Consider the following 21,586-nt stretch of genomic DNA (forward strand, 5'->3'; position numbering starts at 1 on the left):
TGAAAGAAAATGCCATACAATATTTCCTGGAGGTCAATACTATATAATTCAGTCCCTATTATCATTTAATACAAAATGTCTGGCAGAAAAAAAAATTGCAAGTCACATGAAATAGTAACAACAACAATAACAGCGAAAATTGACTAATAGTCAAAAAAAGAAATAGTTGATAGAAGAAACATAAATGGCTTGATGATACAATTCTAGATGATATCAAATTATATGATAAAGAAACTAACATATTGTCTTAGTCCACTTGGGCTTCTATAAGAAAAATACCATAAACTGATACCTTACAAACAACAGAAATCTAATTCTCATAGTTCTGAATTCTGGGAAATCTAAGATCAAAGCACCAGAAGATTCAGTGTCTGGTGCAAGCCCACTTCCTAGTTCATAGTTGGCAGCTTCTTGCTGTCACCTCAGAAGGCAGAGGGAACAGACAAGGGAGGCCTGTTGGAGTCTCTTTTATAAGGGCACTATTCATGAGGGCTATGACCTATCTCTCCCCAAAGCCTACACTTCCAAATACCCTTATATTGACATAGGTTTCAAGTTAGGAATTTTAGGAGATACACACATTCATACCATAGCTAGTATCTATTGGAAATGGTGAATAACATCCAAGGCAAAATATTGAGAATACACAAAAGGATCAAATGGAATTATATAAATTAAAAAAAAAATCAGTGGTCAAAAATGAATTCACCTGTTGGATTTAACAACAGATTGAGTACGGCAGAATAATGAATCAATACACTTCAATATTGATCAATAGAATATATCCAAAATAAAAAAAAGAATTAAAACAAAAACAAGAGATAAGAGAATATGTGATCTGTGGGGAAATATCCAATGGAGAGGAGAGAGAAAATGGATTAGAAGAAATACGTCAGAATAAATGGCTGATGACTTTTAAAAAGTAATTGAAATAAATCAACCCACAAATCCAAGAATATCATCAAACACCTCAAGTTGGATAAATTAAAAAAAAACATACTAGGCACATCATCACATCAGATTGCTAAAAACTAAAGATGAAATGCAAATCTTAAAAACAGTTAGAGGGAAAGAAGGCACATTAAAGATAGCAGAAGGGATCCTTCTCAGACACATCAATACAATAATACAATACAATAATACAATAAAATCTTCATAGTGGTGAAAGAAAATAAAATATGAACCTAGGAGTCTTTACTTGGTGAAAATATCTCCCCAAATAAAGGTAAAATAAAGACATTTTTAAACTAACAAAAAAATAACATAATTTGTCCCCAGGAAACCTGTACTATTATAAGTTCTCTGGCCTAAAGGAAAATGATAGTAAATGAAATTCTGGATATCCTTAAGAAAGGATCTTTATTCCTTAAGAAAGGAATGAAGATCAGTAGAAAGGGTAAATATATAGTAATATACACATACATGTAAAACACATATATGTAATATTATATATATATACATATAAAGATATTTAAATTTCTTTGAAACACTATGAACTATTACAACTAAAAAATAATACTTTATAATAATGTATTGTGGGTTTTGCAGCATATGTAACAAAGGAAGGGTTTATACTGTTGTAAAATCCCTACATTGTGAAATAGTATAATAGTATTTGAAGGGAAGCTTAAAACTACATCACTAGAGAAACACTAATAACACAAAGTGGAAAAACTAAAAAGTCAGTAGAGGAGATAAAATTGAATACCAAGAAAATAATAGCTTCATGTGAAAAGGTCAAGAAAGGAAACACAAGGACAGAAGATCATGTGGGAGAAACATAAAATACATAGCATGTCAAAAAAAAAAAAAAACAATAGTGATAATTATAATTAATGTAATGGACTAAACACAAATCAGAAATTCTCATACTGATAAAAAAGTAAGACCCAATGGACTCCTGCGTGGCTCAGTCTGTTGCACCTCCATCTCTTGATATCAGCTCAAGTCATGATCTCATGGTCATGAGATCAAGCCCCATCTTGGGCTCCATGCTCAGCGTGGAGCCTGCTTGAACTTCTCTCTCCTGCTTTCTCTGCCCCTCCCCCACTCGTGTGTTCGTGTGTGTGCACGTACGCGTGTGTGTGCGCGTGTGTTCTCTAAATAAATAAATAAATAAATAAATAAATAAATAAATAAATGATAAATAACAAAACCCAACACACTTTAAATATAAAGACAGAGTATAATGAACAAACAGAAGAAAGATACACCAATTTCCAGTTTCAGTTCTAAAAGAGAAAGAGCTCAGAAATTTTCACTCCCATTCTTACCAAAAAAAAGCTAGACAAACTGAAAATCAGTTGTTTTTCTTGGACTCCTCAGTGCACTAAGATCACAGGGAAAAATATGGAGACTCAAGATCTGCTTACCTGGACAGAAATGCTAGAGCCATAATACACTATGGGAACTTTTAGATGGTAATTTTGAATAATTGCTAGAGATTATGTGTGGGGGATTAATGTAGTATAAAATAAATACCCAGGAGTTCGTACCAATATAGATGAATGACTGACTAAATGTTTAAACAAGAGAGAAGAGATAAATCTTCCATCCAGGAAATTCTACATCATTTATACTGTGCTGTTACAGGAGGTGTGAGTGCTAACTGTGGGCTACACATAACGACTTACCTCCAAAACGCACAGATGGAAAGCATGGAGAGTGGAGAAAAAGAAGAACTTTGTGGGTGGAGAAACCTGATAATACCTCATCATACAGGTGATAAAGGTCAAAATCAATAGGATAAATTATGTTGATAACATGTATTTTTGATATAACGTAATAAAAATGACACATTTCACCTTAGTTTTCATGCCAAAAACCTAAAACCACAGCCTAATCTTGAGAAAAACTTCAGGCAAATATCAGCTGAGGAACAGTCTAAAAAATACTAACCGTAATCCTCAGAACCACCAATGTCATTAAAACAAGAAAAGTCTGAGAAACTGTCAACAACCAAGAAGAGCCTCAGGAGACATGACCACTAAATCCAATGTGGTTTCTTGACCAGCATTCAGTAACAGAAAAGGGATATTAAGGAAAAACTTAAAAAAAAAAACTGAAAAAAGTAGGGGCATCTGGGTGGCTCAGTCAATTTAAGAGTCCAGCCCTTGATTTCGGCTCAGGTCTTGATCAGGGTTCATGAGATGGAGCCCAGCGTGGGGCTCTGCGCTGACAGCACAGAGCCTGTTTGAGATCCTCTCTCTGTCTCCCTCTGTTTCTGCCTCTCTCCGTCTCACTCTCTTTCTAAAAATAAACGTTTTTTTAAAAATTGAAAAAATATGGACTTTAGTTAATAGTAATGTATCAATATGAATTCATTAACTATAATAGATGTACTCCTACTTGTAAAAGATGATAATAGGGGAAACTAGATAAGGGTTATATAGTAACGCTCTATACTGTCTTCTCAATTTGTATGTCTAAAACTATTCTAAAATAAAAATTGTATTTAAACAAAGCAAACAAAAAAACTGAGGAGTCGAAACCGTGGCTTCTAATGTTCTGACCAAGTTGAAGGAGGCACGGCTGTTGGGAGAAAGAGGATTAAATTCACAAACCAAAATAATAAAGAAAATGGTTGGGGTGAAGCCCATAGAAACATTTTCCTTCAGTTTCCCAAAATAAAGGTGATGTAAGAACTATCTTTAGTTTTATATTAGAGGTTTAAATCAAGAGTGAAGTCAGGAGAAGAATGGTTGGCATTTACGCTGTATATGAAAGGTTGTCAAATCAAACTAAAACATGAAAATTTTCTTCCCATGAGTTGTCTAACCTTCAGAAAGCTGGGACTCTCGACGGTGCCTAGCAAACCAGCTAAGATGTCTGTGGAGGGCGGGTGGCCTGCACAGGAATACACATCATGAGTGGGGAGGGGCTATTGCAGAGTGCGGAAGTACCTGGTGGGAAGGATCATTAACCCAAGAGGCCAGCCTCAGGAGGAGAATATCCTAAGCCTTTTGGCACGTTGCGAAGAGAAGTCTTTCTTAAACTGAATATCTTCTTTTTTCAAACAGGGGACGTATTCTTTGTATCCTCACTGAGGGTACATAAGCACCCCAAGATCAAATTCTATTGCAAGGATAAACCACAACCAAAATGTAGGAAAAGCAAAGCCACTCTCAGTACTCCAGTATAATAAAATAGAATTTTAAAAAAAGAAGATATACCATGAAAACTCTGAACTCACGAAAAATGGCATGAGATCATTCCCAAAAGTATCCTCACAACAAAGAGTATGTTAGAAATAAAGTGGAATGTTTCCTAATGGTAAAAGAATAAAAAAAAAAAAAAAGATCAATTCACTAAGAGGACATTAAAATTCTAGATTGTATGCCCCTAATATTTGAGAAAATTATATTTTCTAGAAAATACAATATATACAGAACTTTAGAATAAATATTTGAAAAAAGTTTAAAAATATAGGAAGAAATAGACAAATCCACAAACATATTGATATTCCTCTTTCAGTATTTGGTAGAATAAGAGACAGAAAACATTAGTAAAGACAACGAGGGTTTGAGCAACACTATCACCTAACTTACAATTTACATTTAAAGAACATGACATCCAGCAAGTACAAAATATGCTTTCTTTTCAAGTGCAAGTAGAAGAGGATATATATCCTCTCTATATATATCCTCTCAAACTGGTCTATAAAATAAGTCTCAATAAATATCAAAGAACTGAAATAAAACTGAGTATGTTATTTGACTACAGTAAGTTGAATTAGAAATTAATAAGAATAGTTTGTTTAAGAAAAAAAAAAACACCAAATATAAGAGAGAAAGAGAGAGAGAGAAGGGAAGCAGGGGAGAGAGGGAGGAAAAGACCACAAGGCAAATTAGAAAGTTTCTCTAGATGGCTGATAATAAAACAAATATTATCAAAACCTCTTGTATGGAGCTAAAGCAGTGCTCAGAGGGAAATATATGGATTTAGATACTCATAATTTTATTTTCTTCTTTTAACATCTTTCTAAAATACAAAGAGGAAAAGAGGAAAGAAGAGAAAGGAGTTATCTTTCTTTTCAGTAAGTGATGAATCACTAGACTCTATTCCTGAAATCATTATGATACTATATATTAACTAACTTGGATTTAAATTTTAAAATAATAATAATAATAATAATAATAATAATGAGATATCTTTTTTCTCAGCAAAATTATTAGATTTTGCTGGGCGTGTGTGTATCTTCCTCCTTTTTTTGTCAGTAAATGGGATATGGTCATAACTGATGTTATATTTAGTATTTTATAAAAAATTGCAAACAATTATAAAAATAAGAAATTAATGAACACCCAGTGTTTATTTTACCTATGTACTCACAAGCCACCTTTAGAAAAATCTTAACACAATTCCATATTCATTTATTTCATTTTTCAAAGATATAAAAAGTACAACTATCATCAAAGAATGTTGTGTAAACCTCTCCAATTTCTGCCCCAGGCAGAATTAATTAGTATTGGCCTTTATTATGTTCATTCGTATTTGCTTTTTATTGCATATATATATGTCCATTAGTATTTCAAAATTTGGGGTTTTAAACTTCCTTGAACTGGTCTTAGTATGTCACTTTGGAGTTTGACCCTTTTTTGCTCAAAATACTGTTTTTGAGATGTAGCATATTCACAAATATAGCTACATATATGTTTCTTTCAAGAATATACCTGGGTCATAAATTATACTAATATTCATCTTTATTTAAACTTGCCAAAGAATAATCCTTTGTTTCTTTACTACTGTTCAGAAGGCATGAATGTCTCAAATACCTATTTCTGATCTCGAGACTGCTCTCACCAGACCATTTCCATTTTGGTGGATTTGAAATAATTATTTTATTGTGTGGCATTAATTTGCAATTTCGTGATTACTAATGTGTTTGGCATTTTCCATTTTGTTGGCCATTCTCATTTCCTTTTCTGTAAATACGTTATGCATATCTCTTGTCATTTTTTTCCTATTAGATACTGTGCATTCTTTTATTGATTTGCTGACATTTGTATATTCTCCAAACACTTCCTGATTATATAGCTTGGGATTATTTTCTTCTAGTGTGAAGCTTACCTTTTTTGTGTATTTTTTAAAATATAAATGTTTGATGTCAATAAATATTCCTATGTCTGGAGGGCTTTGGCTTCTTTCTAAGAAATATATTCCTAAACTAAGGTCTTAATGATATATTTTCTTCTCAAAGTCTTAAGGATTTGCTTTTGACATTTACTTTATTCCACCAGACATTTTATCTTTTTGTTTAAGGAAGGGATCCAAATTATGTTCTTCTTATGTTAATAATCATTTTTTCCACCACCACTTACTAAATAGTCCATCTTTTTTACTCATTTGCAGTACTATTTCTGTAATATAGTAATATATGTGCGAATTTTTTCTCCACCCTATTGATCTATTTATCAACCCCTGTCTCTATCACTTCACCCTATATTAATTACTAAGCCTGAAAATGAAGCTTGATTTCTTTTTTTTTAAACATTTTTTTTTTAATTTTTTTTTTCAACGTTTTTTTTTAATTTATTTTTGGGACAGAGAGAGACAGAGCATGAACGGGGGAGGGGCAGAGAGAAAGGGAGACACAGAGTCGGAAACAGGCTCCAGGCTCCGAGCCATCAGCCCAGAGCCTGACGCGGGGCTCGAACTCACGGACCGCGAGATCGTGACCTGGCTGAAGTCGGACGCTTAACCGACTGCGCCACCCAGGCGCCCCTGAAGCTTGATTTCTGATAAGAATTATCTTTCATACAATGTTCTTCAAAATTGTCTTATTTGTTTTTTGCCTTCCAGAGAACTTTTAGGATCAGTTTGAAAGGTTCTAAAAAGCAGTTTTGGTTTTGAACAGAAATAAAATTTATGGATTAATTGTGGGAAGAATGTATATTTTCAGGCTATTGATTGGCCTTCCTGTATATTTTTAAAATTTTTTTGGTATTTATTTTTGAGAGAGAGAAGGAGAGAGAAACGGAGCATGAGTGGGGGAGGGGCAGAGAGAGAGACACACACATAGAATTCAAAGCTCGCTCCAGGCTCCGAGCTGTCAACACAGAGACCAACGTGGGACTCGAACCCACACACTGTGACATCATGACCTGAGCCCAAGTTGGAAGCTTAACTGACTGAGCCACCCAGGCACCGCTCCTTTATAATTGTTTTATATTTAGATCTCCCTATATATTCTTAACTAGTTTCAAACAGTTGGTTACATCATTTTAGGTTTATTTCTTCATATCTTACAATTTGTTGTTATATGGAGTATTTTCTATTATATTTTAAATAGATTATTTGTTTTGTATAAAAATGCTATCGATTTTTTACATTGACCCTTGTGTTCAACAACCTTGCTAAATTGTCTTTTTGGTTCTAATATTTTCTATGTAGAATTGAGGAAGGGTTTGGTGTACATATTTTCTCCAAAAATAAGAACAATTTGGTTGGTTATTTTCCAATCTCTATGCCTTTTATCTATGATTTATCCAAAAATGCCCTGAGTTTTTAGTAGAGGGTGTGTCAAAATTATGAGGTCATTGTGCTATCTTAATTATAACTTCCTTGATGTTTGGTCCAAGTAAAGAAGAGGGCCCAGTGTGGCAGGCTGTACACCAAAAGAATAATGGAATGCTTTAGGAACAAATTTACAAATTTCTTCTTTTTTAAGTTTATTTATTTATTTTGAGAGAGAGAGAGAACAGGAGGAGCAGAGAGAGAGGGAGAGAGAGAGAATCCCAAGCAGGCTCTGCACTGTCAGCATGGAGCCTGATGCAAGGCTTGACCTTGAAACTATGAGATCATGACCTGAGCTGAAATCAAGAGTCAGACACTTATTCACCTAAACCATCAGAGCGCCCCACAAATTTCTTATTTTTTTAATGTTGATTTATTTTTGACAGAGAGTGTTATGTGAGCAGGGTCAGGGCAGAGGTAGAGAGAGACAGAGGATCTGAAGCAGGCTCTGCACTGACAGCAGTGAGCCAGGTGTGGGGCTTGAACTCATGAACTGTGAGATAAAATGACCTGAGCCAAAGCTGGATGCTTAACCGACTGAGCTACCCAGGTGCCCCATAAATTTCTTATTTTTAATTTAGACCTTAGTTATCTTTGAAAATTTTCTCAAGATAAGAGGAGAATGCTGAAAATGGGTGTCTGTACTTCTTGGTGTTCTCCCTTAAGAGATGAAATTATCATAGGAGGACTTAACTCATTAAGAAGTGATTTTATCGATCTCAAGAATCTATATAATAATACATCATGATATATAGCAGAAGATAATAGAGGACCCAAATCTAAATGACATTTCTTTAGACTTACATAGTCAGCCCACTTGGTTAGTTTTCTTCTTTAATTAGTGTCCAATTTTAAAATTCATACTTTCACCTTCTCTTGAAAATCAGAGATGAGGCAACATTCCAGATGGCAATATTCTAGTGGATTTAAATACTGCTTCCTCTCGAAATAGGGCATGCATTCTCCTGTGTGCCATAATCCAAAGTACTGCTTTTGGCTTCTTTTATGCTGAGACAAAGTGTCACTTGCCAATTTTCATCCCAGTTTCTGCTTTTATTTTTCCTCTCTTTTCACTGTAAGAGTTAAGATCTTCCCACATTTGTGCTACTCCCTATCTGCTATAGGCATTTGAGTGTTCTAATCTTCTTGTGGGCTTTTCTTATGTAAAGTATTTTCCAACTACCAAACCTCCTCCTTCATGAACATGGAGAGTCTAATTCATTGGCAATAAATTCCTTTTTGGAATCCACCCAGTTCTGATGAAACATAACCTCCATCTCTCCAACAATATACATTTCCCGCAGATTCCCTCCTTCCTATATTCTTAGTCTCTACTTCACTCTGGTTTAATCAGTTTCTCGTGTAACTACGTCTTTAGTGAGTTCTGCTTCTATGCAGCTGACCTTTCCAGAAATCCTGAATATGCTTTTGCCTGTCTGCCCTGGTTATTAGTGGTGACCTGGCAGATTCAGTTCATTCAAACAACAGCTACAGTGTAACACTAAGCTGCCTAAGGGCTTATGGACCTGCTCCTCTGGACCTGGAATCTCTGCTGTTCCTCCCAGGTTGTCTTGTAGAATGTGAAGCCATGGGGACTGCACCCATGAGGTAGCTTTTCTCTTGAGGTTATGCAGTCTGACTGTTATATATTTCATACAAGGGAATTTTCTCATACATTCCACATTCACCTGAAGTTTCATTTCATTTCATTATTCCTTTCAAAAGTATTCAGTAATTACTGTCTCCATTTGTTATTTATATTTAGACTATTATCGTTTTCTTACTTTGTTGTTCCTCAGAACTTACAAAAAATCTTCAGCACCTTTAATCTTCCTGTATAAATTGTTTCTTCTATCCTTTTTGTCATGTTCTTATCAATCTTACCCATTGCTTCTCTCAGAAGTTCTTATATGCGCACACAGCTCTTAGATAATGAGGTGCCAAAGCTGATCATAGTGACCCAGCATCATTCTGGACAGCCATTCAGAGAGGGCCCTTCTCATCCCAACTCTGGGATGTGGGGCCCTTCACATTCCCTTCCAAGTAATAATGGGAGTGTTTCTCCTCTGTGTCTCTACATTATTTTACTTTAAATCATTTACTAAACATGTCTCATATTAGATAGCTTTCTTCCTTCCTTTTTCATTCAATTATACCTTCTGACATTTATTAGTCAATAGTAAAAATGTTTTTATTCTGTCTTTTCATATCTCCTCACATGCTGACTAAGATTTATGTATTTTATGTCATTCACTTACTATAAACGCATTTGCTGGTATTATATGGTCTTGTGTGGCATGTCAAGCAACTAACAAATCATATTTTGCTAAGTTTTTAGCTCAAGATCAGACTATGACAAATAATCTTTCTATAAGATCATAAACATTATAAAGAAAAAGATTCAGGAGGACCTAAAATGTCGGTGCACCCAAGTAGCTCAGTCAGCTGAGCATCCTACTTTTGATTTTGGCTCAGCTTGGGATCCTAGAGTCATGGGATCGAGGCCCACACTCCGCATGCTTGAGATTTTCTCTCTCCCTCTCCCCTCTCCTCTGCTAGAGCTCTTTCTTTCCCTCTCTAAAATTTAAAAACAAAAACAAAAACAAAAAACCTAAACTGTGAATGTATATATCCTTAAATACTTTTTTACATGTTAAAATGGTCAGTTTCAGTTTTGCATCTCTTGGGACTTATTCAAACATTTTAAAAACTGAAATGAATAGTAACTAACTTTAAAAAAAAGTTGGGGTAATTAAATCTTAAGTGTATAACATATTGGTATAATTTAAATCACATATTCTGTTCTTAAATAACATTCTAGTTAAAAACATCTCCTCCATTATAAATATTCTATAACAGTATATGAGAATTTGTGAGCTCCTCTTAGGTTTATCACACCTTAATACAATCTTTAAAATATTCCTTTTGTGGGGCGCCTGGGTGGCGCAGTCGGTTAAGCGTCCGACTTCAGCCAGGTCACGATCTCGCGGTCCGTGAGTTCGAGCCCCGCGTCGGGCTCTGGGCTGATGGCTCAGAGCCTGGAGCCTGTTTCCGATTCTGTGTCTCCCTCTCTCTCTGCCCCTCCCCTGTTCATGCTCTGTCTCTGTCTCAAAAATAAATAAACGGGGGCGCCTGGGTGGCTCAGTCGGTTGAGCGTCCGACTTCAGCTCAGGTCACGATCTCGCGGTCCGTGGGTTCGAGCCCCGCGTCGGGCTCTGGGCTGATGGCTCAGAGCCTGGAGCCTGTTTCCGATTCTGTGTCTCCCTCTCTCTCTGCCCCTCCCCCGTTCACGCTCTGTCTCTCTCTGTCCCAAAAATAAATAAAAAACGTTGAAAAAAAAATTTTAAAATAAAATATTCCTTTTGAATTATGAAATATTTTAACACGAAATAAAGCTAAAGCAATGTTGACAAGTTTGCAATAACTAAATGGATTGTAACTGATTTTCCTATTAAAAATCTAAATCAGTCTACTTAGATTATTTTCATCTCTAATGTAAATACTTTTTAACTTATTATCGTGTGATTAGCGGTTATCTTAGAGGTCGTCTCTGCCTCTGTGATATGCTCCATTATTCAGTTTTTGGTGCTGATCCAGCTGCATTACAGGGACAAAAGCAGAGAATTTCCATGCTGCTCCACCATCTTGGCCCCTCCTAAACTAATTATCCATTATTCGGGTTTTAATATGTAACTTCCCCTTCCTGAGACCTAGAAAATATTTTCAAGGAATCCACAAAAATATTATAGTTAATTTTAATAAATTATTGAGCAGGTCAAATTATTTCGTATAAAATCATGTTAAGAAGAAAGGACATCTGTGAAGAAGGATAATGGTGGCTTGGTTTAGGTAGGAGACCAGATCTGAAATACATAATGGAAGAAATGCAGAAGTAATAAGTACAATCTCTCTGTTACTCCTTTCTTCCCAGGTTAAATGGCAAAGGGCACTGTCACCAACACATAAAGTAATTTTGTAGGACAAGAAGAAGGGACCAAACCAGCATGTGTCTTTTTCTATACCTGTTATTTGCTGTCTCGGACTATTCCATGTTCTCCCAGACACAAACTTCCTACTTCCTCAACCCCAGTGTGACAGGCCCATTTGTTATCGGTGACCTGAGTGAACATCCAGTCTGGGTCAGAGATTTTCCACTTAAGGAACTATACACATTCTACAGGCGCAGCAGATGAAACGTTTTTCTTTTCTGCAAGAGAATGGGGAAGTGTTTGTTACCAAGGATCACAACCGAATTAATAGAAAACTATTCTTCTTTTCCTTTGAAAACAGCATGAAATTCAAACTGTATAACGTGATAAGATTAATTGGTTATTTTATTGGCTAATATTAAATTTAATTGGCTAATAAAAAAGTTTACATTATCAATTGGTAAATAACATTTTTTGAAGTCAACTTGGAATTATTTCCACACTCCACCATATAATCTTCTGTGTTTAAGTCCCTTCATCTGAAAATGGAAATAGTTACATTTAATACCCTAAGGTTGTTTTGAAAATTAAAGGTGACAATGCTTATAAAGTGCTTAACACAGTGTCCACAGCACTGTAATCTTTCAATACATGTTAACTCATTATTTTTTGTTATTATTATCTCAGAGTTGTTTTTATATAATCACCAAAGGGCATTTTAGGGTTGCACTGTGATATGTTAGCTATTTGGTTTTTTCCTGGGTAGATTATTTCATGTATAATAGTGGTGAGTGTTAACTAACCGTAGGTAAAGATTAGTTACAAATAGGAAAACAAGGTAGTCATATTTCACAATTATTAGTGCTGTACCAAAATAGAGCTCACCATGAACGTAGAGGTTCTTAATAAATGTTGCAGGCTTCCTGGGTCAAAAGGAGTCAAAATAATAGTTAGAGACTATTGGGTAGCTAACTCTGAAATCAAAAACAGTAAGAAGTATCCATGATCCACATTCCAAGAATGCTTCAAGCAAAGTAAACATTGAATGAAATTAAAAGAATTAATGAATTTTGTAAAATGGGACTACATATACTAACCAAGGAAGATGTTAGAAAATGACATCGTTACATCGTGTGAGCATACTGAAGTTCTCCAAACAATGACTAATGGTAACGTGTTTACCAAGCATTAGTCACTTTGGATGAAAAAAGTCTGTTAAATTCTCATAGTTACAACTTTTTAAATGTAATTACTGTTTTTTAGTGAACTATTTTAGAACTTTATTGCAATTTTCAATGTCACAAGAAGAAATTGCATGGACTGTGGCTTTTAGACCGATAGTGCAAAAGGATAGAATATCTCAATTTATTAATTTTTAAAGGAACTATAGTTTACTTGAGGTCTGGATAAAAAAGACATTCTGCCTAATAGTAATATATCCCATGATCATAAAGAGAGACCTCACATTTATTATGCTAATTTGTACCAATTGATGAAGGGATCGGATGTAATATACTTGTCTCTTGAGACAAGTATAACAATAGGAAATTTGATCATGCCGTATTTGCAGGAAGAACAGAATGTTAGGATAGGTAAAAAGGTAATATGAGAGGTAATTTGATTTGGTGAACTCCAAATGACTTTGGAGACTGCTCATGAAATTTTGATGAGTGGACACAGCTAGGTTGGAAGAGCCAAAGATCAAACTTCATACTTCTGGCTGTGTCTGTTTCTTTGTCCTTTCCTTTTGCCATCGAAAGATGCATTCAGTCTCTGAGAAAGAAAATTCTCATTGAAGGGAAACAATATATTAAATAGCATAATGCCACTGTTTGTAAGCTCACATGTAACAATTTTAATTTGTTATTAATCTATGTGTAGAAAAGAGATACTTATTATCTCTTTATATTATACTAAACAAATCATAATTTCTATGAAGTCTAAAAGTTGGGTGAGGATAAATAATATGAAGTGTAGAGACACTTCTTTAAAAAACAAATTAAAAGGTTAAATGAATGATAACTGGAGAACATAATATGATGGCAGACAAAGATGAGCCTTTTCAAAACTCATAGAAGCAAAGTACTTCAATTATTTGAGAAAGAAGTTCATGCTTAAAGAAGTAATACATAAAATATTACTTTATGCAATCAAAATATTCAATCATTCCCATCTGCCTCCAGGACTAAATCCAAATTCTTTACATTGATCTAAATTTACCTATTTCTTAACATTTCCCTACTCAAACAGTTTATTCAAGGAAAACTGTTTAATGTATTATCCCTGAAAATATTCTTGTGTGTGTCCTGTTTAGTATTTGCTCACACTTTATGTCTTTTTTTAAATGCCCTTCATTTTTCTCCATGATCAGCTAAAATCTGTCTGTCTTCACGATACAGGTCAAGACTCATTTCATCCTTAAAGCTTCTCCTCTCACTTCATCACATGGAAGGCTATCCCTCTTTTAGTTTCCCCTGGCATTTGTCAAGCTCTATATTATTAGCCTGGAACTAGCTCTAGGATTAGAACCCTGGAGATCTTGCCTTTGAAACTCTTATATTAAGTACTAGGCTTTGCAGAGATGAATGTGCGATAATCACTTTTTTAGGTAAGGATGCTGCTGATGAAATGAAATGTGATCAAATTTTACATCCAGATATACTGTTTGCAGGGCATTCTACAAGGAATTGTTCCTTGACAAGCCTAGAGTTACCTATATATGAGTTATCTTTCTATCACTCTAAATCCTACTGTAAGAAGTAGGCTATGGTTCTTCAGAAGATTGAAAGACACAATCTTAGAAAATGTTAAATATTGTAGATCTACTTATAAAGCAGCTAAGAAGTGATCATTATGTACTAGGCATCAAGATAGGTACCATTTGGGAAAAAACAATCAGTGACTGTAGAATATTTCTCTATGCTATTTGTCTTCAAAATGGCTTTGTCCTTATTTACTTTTGTCCTATTTTTTTATGTTAAAAATTCTACAAATAGAGAATAAACAGTCTAAAAGAATACATTAGGTTTTCTGACAATGATTTAATCTATGTCCTTTAGTGGCTGCAGCTACCTTTATCTCTAAAGGGATATATATTAAATATTATATTAATATTATTAATATTATTATTAATTAAATATATTGCATGTTTATTAATATATATTAATATAATATATATATTAATATATATTTTTTAAGGTTGCTGATTCTTACAAATGAAATAAAGAGAAGGGTTAAATAATCAGCATACTTTGTATTATACATGAAGTGAATAATTTCCCATCAAGTCAGTTAAGAAACCAACAAAATAATAGGCATGAAATCGTTAAATAAGAACTGAACCGGCTGCAGTGGGCGTAGGGGTAAATAAGTGACCAAAGAAAATATTTAAATGGTATTCGATGAAAAGTTTTTTGTTTATTTATCTGTTTTATAGCCAACAGCAAGTGCCATTTTCAGATGACAGGGAGAAGGCCACTTGTTTTGCCACATGGAATTTTAAACCCTTCCATCACTGAGCCCAGGCCTGCAGCATAAAATAGCACACAAATGCAAGGGGAACAGAACAGGCAAAAAAAAGTCTTATGAAAAAAAAAAAAAAAAAGGACTCCCCTAGTTGGCCAGAATGCATTTAGTCACATGGCTTTGAAAGTCAAATGTCCAAAATAAAAATCAAATTCTGTATGAAATAAGGTACAGTTATTCCCATGCAATTAAAAACAAATACCTTAAATAATTATGCTTTTGGAGTTAGGGTTACAAGAGATTATGACAAGAAAACAACCCAAAGCTTCCAGCTCAAAATTTTTTCAATGTTTAAGTGGACACATTTTAAATGAAGTAAGCCTTCTGATGATTCAAGTTACATATATACTAAAAATACGTTGTCTGAACAAAGCATTTATTATTTGCATAAACTTATGAAGTCACTGTAGCTACCATTCGGCAAAAGGGTAATTTTTCGGATGATTGTTCAGCAGTTCATGAATTCCTAGAAAGGCAAGAGAATTAGATTAGCAGCTATGCAGCCAGGAATAAAACCCAGATCACACTAGGATAACTCCAGTACCTACTGCCCCCTCATAGCACACCCTCTGATGCAGGGCAGTGTTCACCTCATTTATAACCCACCACCAATTCCTTTTTTCAGAATTTATAGGTATGTGTGCGTGCAGATGTGTGCTGTGTAGATACCTTTATATACCTATATATAATCTGTACATCCACATATACTATCAAGTTCATGTAGGTCTCCTTCAATAGGGTGGGTTTAGTTGTTCCTCAGTACATCCTTTGATGGTTTGCATAAAGTCCTGAAGTAGGAGAACACTCCAGATATCATATATCTATATATAGAAATAGAGATAGATGATATCAATATATTGATTGATACATCTATCTCTATCTCTGTATCTATATATATTGATATATAGATATATCAATATATCCATCTCTACATCTCTCCCTATCTCTACCTCTATCTCTGTCTCTATCTGTATCTATCTATAGTGGGTAAAATGGGGAGAGCAAGTTTATTTGTGGTTTATTTACATCGTATGAGAAGCACTTTGGAATCTTTCATTGCACCACACCCAGAAGGTATTGGATAGAAGTTGGCAGGAGGCCAGTCGGGCAGACGCAGATGTACAGGGCCTGTGGAGGGAGTCCTCTTCTTTCCCTTCATTCTACTAACTTGGACAAAAACCATCTTGCCATATGTAGAAGAATATTTTCAGAGGTTAAAAGGAGAGGGAAAAAACTGAATTAAGGATATCACGTGCCAGCAATCACAAAACTTGAATTCTCAAAAGGATTAAAGGACCCAGGAGAGCTAACGTTCTTTAACATTCATGAAACATACCCCTGAGATTAAACGTTGATTTCTCAGGAAAAAAGCATTAACTAAATTCTGATTCAACAAAATGTTTTCCTCCAATTTAAATTTAATTCTATACAGAAAAGCTTTCTTGTTTTGCACCCAAAAAAGATTTATTTATAGACATTCTCTTTTGCAACTATGCAAGTGCTAGAAATTATAAGTGATGGTATGCCTTTCTCCATTCTTATTCCTTTCTAGTATTCCTTTGTCTCCAGTAATTCTTCCTTCCTGTGATATTACTCTCTCAAAAGAAAAAAGATGGGGAACCTGGGTGGTTGAGTCAGTTAAGCGTGAGACTTCTGCTCAGGTCATGATCTTGCAGTTCACGAGTTCCAGCCCCCATGTCAGGCTCTGTGCTGACAGCTCAGACCCTGGAGCCTGCTTCGGGTTTCGTGTCTCCCTCTCTCTCTGCCTCTCCCTCACTCGTGCTGTCTCTCCCTCTCTCTCAAAAATAAACAATGAAAAAAAAAAAGGAAAGAAAGAATTTACTAGGATAGAAAACTGTTATTTCATTCTTTTTTATTTTTGCTTTTATTATCAAAACCTGTTTAAATTTACTGTTAGATTTAAATCTACCTATTTAAATTTCTTCTTTTAAGAAGAAAGATGATTGTAACATTTTTCAGATTAAGTTGGCTACTATATTATAAACATCAAAAAATCTGCAGTTTAACAAATCCAGTCAATGAGCTATCGAAGTCTTAAGTTTTCCTGGTGACATTACACATTGACAGTATTCAACTGAGACAGCTCTCTGGTACATCAAAGAATAAGGGTGGTCTCCATTATTTCAAGTACTACACAACATATTTGTTTCAAAATGTTTTTCAGAGATTACAGTTTTATTAAATGGAGATGATCATTTGGATAATGAAAAACATCTTAACTAAAGAAATTATAATGAAAGATGTACATCTGTTATTAACTTCTTGGCCTCAGTGTGATTTTTAATCTGGTCTGAAAAACAGAGGCTATTCGACTTACAGATATTGATGAGGGAACAAAACCTCCCTCTCAGCTAAAGTTTTGTTCATATGGATATTGATATCTTTGAGGTAAAAAGATCTGGTGAATTCCTCCTGGTCTTTCTTGGCCAACAATAACAATACCTAGTAAGTAACAAGATACAGCTGGCCCCCAGGTATGTCTGACTCAGGTTTCCACCATAGAACATGATGGTTGTTACCCAATTGTGCTATTTTATTATAAGCACTTTCTCTTCTCAAAAAAAAAATGTCAAAAATATGGCAATCATAATATGCCCTTCTGTCATTTAGGCAGGGGAAGAATTGTTTCCTTATAAATTCTTGATTTGAATATTTTGTCTATGAGCCTCCAGAGGGCTCTCTGAGTTACAAGGTGGTCTGGCAGTCTTCTCAGATATGACGGTTTTCTTCCTGGGTGCTATTTTCTCTTCTTCCAAACACTGATACGGGGCAACAGGGTTAACCATAAATGTAGAAAACCAGTCCATCAGCCCCCAGCCAAATTCAGGTTAAGGTGGTGACATAGAGAAGAATATACTATTTTTAAGACAACATAATTCTTTTGTCTACAAGTTTAAGGTCACAAACATAGTATGTCTTATTTCTAAAGAAATGAGAAAACTGGGGCGCCTAGGTGGCTCAGTCGGTTGGGCGTCCAACTTCGGCTCAGGTCATGATCTTGCGGTCTGTGAGTTCGAGCCCCGCATCGGGCTCTGGGCTGACAGCTCAGAGCCTGGAGCCTGTTTCGGATTCTGTGTCTCCCTCTCTCTCAGACCCTCTCCCGCTCATGCTCTGTCTCTCTCTGTCTCAAAAATAAATAAACGTTACAAAAATAAAAAAAAAAAATAAAAAAGAAATGAGAAAACTGAATCTAAGTGATAGTCAAAAATGATGACAAGCAAGTGCCAGTGGGATGAAGTAACTATCAGAGACCACCTACAGACTACGAGTGAGCCCCCCACCCAATAGATAAGGACTTAAATCTAAGTGACCTGCCCCAAAAAGAGCAAATAGATTTCTAGTCAGGCACAAATTTAACATATACATATTCTACTACGTATTATATATACAGCAACATACATAAGAAAAACATATGATTGAACTAGAGGATATGACAGAAAGTAAAGTAAATTTAGGATGAAAGCTTGAGCAACTAGAGCAAATGAAAAAGATTAATTCCCCTAAAGTCTCTCAAGCTCCAGGTTCCAAAACAATTCTCATGTAAGAATTATAATATAAAAATTTTCTAAATGCCAGTAACACAATAATGCATTTGTAGTAATTTCCAAAAAAGGGGGGGGGTGGAGGAAACAAAAAAAGATAATGCCCAGTTACCCACCAAGGATCTGAAGTCATACTTAATTAGGATGGGACCTAATCCTGTAAGATTGGTGTACTATATAAAGACACAAGACTCAGACACACAGAGAGAATCCATGTGACAGAGGAGACAAGGGTTGGAGTCATGGACCTACAAGCCAAGTATTACCAAGGATTGCCAGCCACACAAAAAGCCAAGAGAAAGGCATGGAACATATTCTCTCCTAGAGCCCTCAAAGGGAACATAGCCCTGCTGACCTCTTGACTTCTGATTTGATTGGTTGCTTCCAGAAAAGTGAGAGAATAAATTTCTGTTTTAAATAAACCGGATATACCAAAATAAATTTCTGATTTAAAGCCACCCAATTTGTGGTACCTTATTACAACAGCTCTGGGAAACTAATACAGGGAAGATACTCCCAGTGATTCCATCCAGAAAGTATCTTCTCTTCAGAAATGTTTGCATAGTTCTGAAATTCTCTAATGGAAATAGAAGGAAATAAAATGTAACATCTGTGAGTGGCACAATCTTACATCAGGGGAAAGCTAACATGTGTTCACTTTGAATATCTGAAGAGAAATGGCTAGTGCAGAAGAAACACTAGTGATAACCGTGAAAGCATTTTAATTAACATATCATTTGATGCAAACAAAAGAACATATGTGTTATTCCAAAGCATAAAACTATAACAAATATGCTTGAATCACCACAGAACCCAGGAAGAGTGGTAGGAGATGAGGAAGGGAGCAAAATAGACAGATTATACGGGATTTTGTTTTTTATTTTTTTAAATTTTTTTTTTCAACGTTTATTTATTTTTGGGACAGAGAGAGACAGAGCATGAACAGGGGAGGGGCAGAGAGAGAGGGAGACACAGAATCGGAAACAGGCTCCAGGCTCTGAGCCATCAGCCCAGAGCCCGACGCGGGGCTCGAACCCACAGACCGCGAGATCGTGACCTGAGCTGAAGTCGGACGCTTAACCGACTGCGCCACCCAGGCGCCCCAGGGATTTTGTAGCCCACATTGAGGACATAATCTTTCACTTGAGAAAAAAAGAGGAGCCATCCTAGGATTTGATGTAACTTAGATTTTAAAGCTGAACACTATGCAAAGTCCATGACATAAATATCTCTTCTATACCCAAAGCTCGGGTGCAGTACTGTGTTTCCATGTTGATTGGCCAAATGATAGATGAGCCCTTTTATGCAACATTGTTGCCTTCACAAAAATGTTCAGGATAAGAGAGCTGAAAGGCCAGCCTGCCACTCACTTAAGTAAAGTATAATCCTTATAGGAAGGCAGCATTATATACTGACTGAGACCACAGACTCTGGAAGCAAGCTGCCTGGATATGAAACCCTGTTCACCATATACAAGTTTCAAATCATCAGTTTCCTCATTTTAAAAATCCCTACTTCCTAGGACAGGGGGAGGTGATGTAAATACTAAATGTGAAATTGTATCAAAAGCCATGGTATCATCTTGGAACAGAATAAGAATTCACTTGTAGTCATATATCATAGGATAGTTGTAAGGATTTAATGAGATAATCCAAGTAAGCACACATAGTAAGCACTCCATAATATATGTATCTGTGTGTCATTATTATTGCTGTTGGCAAAACCAACTTTCAAAATACATTATTAAACATTATGCATTTTCAGGCAATAATTTAATAGACTCCATTGTAGTTAGCATGCAGAATGAAAATGACAATTACAACAATTACAATTTCCATTTTAATCCAACGCAGTTCAACAGAAGATTAGATACTTGTATGAACACTAATAATGTTTGCAGAAAATTCATGACAAAAGAAATTGCAGGCATCTAGAAAAAGGGTCAGAGGAAGAACATAAAACAGAACCTTTCACAGTTATTGATATCATTCTTTTAAAATGTACACAAAATGTTTTCTTTGAGTCATCAGACATTTTTCCTGCAACACACTGTTTACATCATATTTATGGATGAAGATATTTTACTAAGATCATATAAAAGGAGATAAAATTGTCCTTTTGATCCCTACCCCACCTTAATCATACCTCATGCTCAAGAATCAAATAAACCCCAAATGGAATATTAGCCATAGTCATTTTGCAAATCAACTAACAAATATTTAATTGGTTTCTTGAAAAGATATATAGTAGGCTTTAGTGGAGTTTTATCACATTATGACAAATTCTGAAATAGATTGGCATCTGGGTAAATTGAAATTTCAATATAGATAATATTTTTCCCTATAATCACTTTGCAATGAGCAACCTACCATTTTATCTTTCTTTACCTAGAAGTTCTAGAGATTTTGCCCTTTAATTTAATGTCTAAATTGATTCCATTCTCTTCCCACAACTAATGACCACATTTGGTTCATTTTCAATAAAACTTAATGACTAAATTAAAAAGGTTAATCAGGTTTAAATAAAGATGAGGGTGACATTTCTTCCATATTTGTCTGGCTCCCAACCTGCTTTCTGCTAACTTTGAATTCTGCCTTCTGTGAAAATTATGCCCTCTAAAAACACGTGTTGTGAAAAAGGCCATATGGGGCAAAATTGAGTTTTGGCATCCAAAATGTAAGAATATTTTAAAATAAAAACATTATAACAAATGAGGTAGCCATTTAATTAACATTTTAGGTAGGGGTCATTGCTTTTCATTTGGATGAAGAGAAACCAAAAAGAAAACCCCACGAGAAAATATAACATCAGAATACTTTACTAAACACTAAAAAAATGGGCATGAGACAGTAACATGAGGTCTAAACTGAATCCCATTGAAGGCTGTAATTAGCCCATGCTTTCGTATTTTGTACAATACAATGAAGCACTATTTTACCCAATATATCTTAATTAAAAGCAAAAACACAATACAACACAAAGCTACCATCAAAGAGGCGTTATTGGCACTCACATAATACAGAAGATGGGGAAGGATTTTGTTTTCTTTGTTTG

The sequence above is a fragment of the Lynx canadensis genome, chromosome A1 (genome assembly GCF_007474595.2).
Source record: "Lynx canadensis isolate LIC74 chromosome A1, mLynCan4.pri.v2, whole genome shotgun sequence".
NCBI classification, from domain to species: Eukaryota; Metazoa; Chordata; class Mammalia; order Carnivora; family Felidae; genus Lynx; species Lynx canadensis.